Raw genomic sequence first — 5,618 nt, 5'->3', positions numbered from 1 at the left:
CATAAGCCATCACAAATTCTGAACAGCAATGACATTTCACACCAGCATCTGAATTGACATATACAAACCAGATGGAATTCCACCTACAGAATTCAAAAAGAATGAGCATATTGATGTATTATTAGCATTTATATAGCACCGCAGGTGTAGGACTGGCACATAATAGACAGCAAAGTGACAAGGGCTTTTGGAGATTACTATCAAAATTAGACCTCACATGATAATAACATCAGTGGAGGAAGAAGGCAAGAATAGCAACAGCAAGAATGTATGAAATGCATTTATTTCTATGCGTACGTCTTTTTAAAGTGACAAGGGCACTAGCAATGCTGAGGTTGAACAACGAGCAGCAGCCAAGTGGCTTCTACCACTTAAAATACAGTCCTATTACTGTAAGTTGTTAGTTGTGACATGTTCTTACACGCCATGGATTGGCCACAGGTGGAGTATATTATGTTACAATTAAATGCAAGTGTAACATACAGTGTAAATCTGTCTTCAATCACATGCTCTCCACAACAAGACTGAGGCAGGAAATAAGACGAAAAAGCTCATGGGTTGAAGTGAAGACAGAGATATTATCTGCCCATTACCATCATATGGCAATCTGAAAACAGATTCCACTTAGGGAAAAATAATTTATTACAAATTAAAATAGACTTGGATAGTGAGAAACAAAGCCAAAAATTGACATCTTCTCCCACAATGCAACTATTTTTTTCAGTTTAACCTTCTTCACTGCCGATTTCACTGCCATAGGGTTACCATATGCAACACAGAGGCCATCCTGGGATCCGGCCAGACATCCTAAAGTGTGATAAGCACCTAACTTTAAGCACTTGAATTATTCTGTACTGAGAGTGTTTGTTTCCTAACAGAAAAACAGCCAGTGCCATTTGGGAGCTCATGGAGTGTCCAAAACCTCTAGACAGAGCAAACCAGTACAGGGCAGCACTTGTGTCCAGCTCTGACGTAAGAGCTGCAGGCCAGGTGAGACTTCTCCCAACACCTGAAGTAAAACTGCAGAGCCTGTTTTCAGACAACTGAATACTGCTCTGGGCAGCCAGGGTGCTCACCATGGCCTGCACCACGGGCTGCAGAGGAATCTCTGCTGGCACTTGGAGCACCTCCTTCCACCCTTCTGCACTGACCTTGGGGTCTGCAGGGCTGTTCGTCTCACACATTTTTCACTCCTCTCTAGTCTGGCTCTAATTGCTTTTGCACAGTATCTTTCTTCCCCTTCTAAAATCTGCTGTCCCAGAGGTGCTGCTGCAATCACTGGTGGGCTCAGCCTTGCCCAGCAGTGGGTCCATCTCGGAGCTGGTTGGCATTGGCTCTGTCAGACACAGTGGAAGCTTCCAGGGCTCATCACAGAAGCCATCACTGTAGCCCCTTGCTACCAAAGCCTTGCCACACAAACCCAATACTGATGGGGACAGACTTTTTAGTAGGGCCTGTTGCAATAGGTCAACACATGGTTTTAAACTAAAAAAGGGTGGATTCAGACTAGATATAAAGAAGAAATTTTTTACAATGTGGGTGGTGAGCCACTGGCACAAGTTTCCCAGGGAGGTGGTAGATGCCCCATCCCTGGAAACATTCACTGTCATGTTGGACAGGGCTGTGACCCACCTGGTCCACTATTACTGAGTCCCCTAGGGTTCTGTGGCTCCCATGCATAAGCACACAGACACAGGGATGTCTTCAGTAATATTAAGCCGATGGCAAGGAGTTGAGAAGGGTCCTTGTGTAGAGTTCCACGAAAGCAGTTTATTGCTACAACTTGTGAAGGGTTCTAGAGGCAAATGACCCTGAGCACGCGACAGCTCGAGCTTAAGTACAGGGGTGTGGCTAACACCAGGAGCCATCCGGGGAAGCATAGCTGGGGTACATTACCATAACCAAACAAGGCATCCTGGGAGAGGCTCCTTTCCATCACCATAACCGGTAGGTCTTTGGCACCAGCGACTGTCTTACCAAGAACTCTCTCTGTCTCTTGAACCACAGGTCAACCGGCCACCACAGTCCACTTGAAGATGTCCCTGCTCACTGCAGGGAGGGAAAGGACTGTGGAAATACTCACAGTTTTTTACCAGCTATGCTCGTAGTTCAATGCCTTAGAAAGCGTCGGGCAGCCTAGAGAGGTAGCACGGGCAATCCAGCATTTCAGTAGCTCTGAAAGCGGCAAAATGGTAGCTGCAAAGCTGATACCACCAGCAGAAGCAAAGAGGCAGAAATACAGCCTTCCGTTGCCAATTCCTGAAACTAGAAGCTTTCAAACAGAGACAGAGACACACAGATGTTCGCAGAAGGGGTGCAAAGCCAAAGAGGGTGGGCCCCCTCTTGGGCCCTTCTTTTATTTGGAGAAGGGGAAAGGGGAGGACTGGGGCCAGACCCGGGGTGACCGGCCCATCAGACACTGCTGATGAGTTTGAGTTACATTTGGTTTTGCCCACGCTTGGAACAAAGGAGGTCAGAGCACATGGAAGAGGCAAGTCCTGGCTTGTCTTGGGGAGGGGGAAGGGAAGCTTGGAACAGGCAGCAACAAAATACTAGATGGTGTTTGGAGGACCCTTCCAACCCAAACTGTTCTATTCTATTCTATGAATCAGCTTGGTGTGCTGTGGAGGCCGCTGAAAAGAGTGACATTACTACACAAGAATTTTAGTTGTTCCCCTTGGATCATATCTGTTTTATATACAAACATTTTGAAATTGCTTGCTGACAGGTTGCAAAAGCATCCCTGAGTTATCTCACCTACAAACTCCTTGGAAGAAAACCAGCTTATGAAGGCTGAGTAATTACCATTCATCCGGGTGAAACAGAAGCGAGATGAGGTGTGGTTGCATGCATACATACACACACACACACACACAACTCAACCACAAAGCCAAAGGCATCGTATGAAGTCTTACAAATGTTCCTCAGAATACCTGGAGTCAAGAGAAAAATGGGCCTGACATGCAAGATCCAAAGTAAAGCATGTCAGGAATGCAAAGTCACGTGTGAGAAGGTGGAAGAAGCTGCTCCAACCCAAACCTCATCTCAGTCTTAGCTGTTACTGATCATCTCATTTCCTACCCAAAGAGTGACCTCAGAGCTCTTGACATGATCAGTAGCCCAAAAGACTCATCTTCCTTTAAGTCCTTCCCTGGCGAAATCAAAGCCACATCCATCAGCCACCCTGTTCTTTTACCCTGGGCTTTTCCAGCTAGAACTAAGGTATTACCAGTGTGAGATACTTCTACAAGGGCATTGCTGATAATAGCTGAGTATTTTACTCAATTTTGAAAACACACACTTTGATCTAATTTTAATCAAAGGTTTGAAGCTGGAAGGAGACAAAAACCAACCCAAAGTAGTCAGAGAAATTATGCAAAGCAAATTGTGAAAAGATTACAGGGTAAAAGGACTCCTTTTCTTAGCGCAGATGAGAAAAAAGATCCAAACCATAAACTCCTGAATGCACAGTACTTCTTTAAATTAATATCACTTTTAGAATTATGAGGAAAAGTATCAGTTACCACATATGCCTCATACTGAGTTCAGGAGTGGTGAGACTTGCTCATTCTGATAGTGAAAACAAGAGTGAAGCTCAGCTGAAGCTAGGAGCACTTGCAGGGAGCTACATACCCTCTACTCACTTAAAATGCATAAATCCCCGGTAAACTAAAAAAGCTCAAAGAATGGCAAGGATACACATGCCAAATGCAAAACTAGCATGCATTTTTGTGTTGAATGCATAATTATGCTATTCAGCCAATTAGTAAAGCCAGTCATGGTACATGAAACACAGGATGGATGCCAGGGCTTGTAAATTGTAGGTTGTAGCTGCTCAGCAAGTGGGCCCTAAAGCTTAATATCTGCAGCAAGAAAGATACACTACGGTTGTGCTGCTTGACCTACTGTTTGACTAAGGGTTGAACTTGTGGCTTGAGAGATCAAGGGACCCTGGTCTGTGGGAAAGACAGCTCTGGCAGGAAAAATGGCAACAGGGGAATGCTCAATCGCAGTTTCAAATCAGTAGTTTCCTTCTGACTCTGCCAGTTGCACAGTCTCCTGAACTCTCTCACGGCCTCTGCTGTCTTTCTATCAGATTAAAATGGTAGTAGATGTTGATGCCTTGAGTTGGAGTCTTTGTTATTTTGAGCTTCAGGAGACCATTATCAGATTCCAACTAAAATAAAGTTTACACTGCTGACTGCTGACAAGTGCAGCTTGCAAACTTTGACCCTTTCTTCCACAGGAGGAATGTACCCAGTGAGGCAGAGAGAGTAAAGGACTGTGCACTGAATAGAAGGACAGTGCACTTCACCTTAAGGCAATTCATCCTTGTCCTATCGAGCATATCCTTATAAAATATCCCCCTCTAGCCTCCTTTAGGCCCTTTAGGTACTGGAAGGTGCTCTGAGGTCTCCATGGATCTTTCTTCTCTCCAGGCTGAACAGCACCAGCTCTCTCAGCCTGTCTTCATGGCAGAGGTGCTCCAGCCCTGTGATTTAGTGGTTTTTCTCTAGACTCCTTACAAAAGGCCTTTCTTACATTGAGGCCCCAGAGCTGGACACAGCACTGCAGGTGAGGTCTCACAAGAGCAGACCAGAGGGACAGAATCCCCTCCCTCAACCTGATGGTGAACTTCAACTTCTCTTGGTGAAGCCCAGGATGCAGCTGGCTTTCTGGACCACAAGTGCACTTTTCCAGGTCATGATGAGCTTCTCATCCACAAACACCTCCAGATCTTTCTCCCTAGGGCTAGTTTTGATCCATTTTATGCCCACCTTGGATCTGTGCTTGGAATTTCCCTGACACAGCAGCACCTGGCCCTCAGCCCCACTGAAGTTTGTAAGGTTCACACAAGCCTATGTCTCCAGCTTGTACTCAACAGGAGAGAGAGAACTTCTATTCCTGTATCCTGTTCCTTGCAGTGATTAGGGAACAGGCAACAGATTTTTTTCATGAATGTTGCTGTAGTTTAAGTGCGACTACTTCTCTATTTTGTGTGGTCCTGGGCCCTGACATTGTATATTATCTGCTAACTATTAACAAAAAGGGCCCTAATTAAACTCAAATGAAACAATGCTATGTTTAGGCCAGAGGTTAAAAAATTATGTCTTCTTGACTGAAATAAAAAGTTCCTGAAGCAGCATACAGGTCACATAGGGAAAGATCTCCACAATTTTGGAGTTTGGCACTTCAGTTCAGCCTCCTTAGCAATAGAAAAATACTGTGATTGTGTCCAGCTGGTCAACAGGAGCTGTTTATTGTTGCCTCCCTCTGCTTATCAATCTCCTGACTGCTGCAAACAAAATCCCCTAGGTTAAGATAACTAAACTAACCTGGTTAATTTTTTTCAGAGGTGGATTATAGACATTCATAATGAATTCTCTACTGGTAAAAGTGGGGCAGTGGAGCAGCCAGCAGTGACAAAACAGAGTCAGCAATGTTTCCCATCAGCACTAGATTTGGGGGAAGATATCTCTATGGTTTTACTCCTATCAATTTCATAAAAAATGTGAAAATAACTGGGCAATAACTATAAGAGCATTTCCCATTATCTGGTAAACTAGATTATTTTATCAGAAAGACCAACAGTTAAGCAAGATAATGGCTTAATTATA

The sequence above is a fragment of the Corvus moneduloides genome, chromosome 2 (assembly GCF_009650955.1).
Source record: "Corvus moneduloides isolate bCorMon1 chromosome 2, bCorMon1.pri, whole genome shotgun sequence".
Classification (NCBI taxonomy): domain Eukaryota; kingdom Metazoa; phylum Chordata; class Aves; order Passeriformes; family Corvidae; genus Corvus; species Corvus moneduloides.
Note: the sequence above shows the minus strand (reverse complement) of the source record.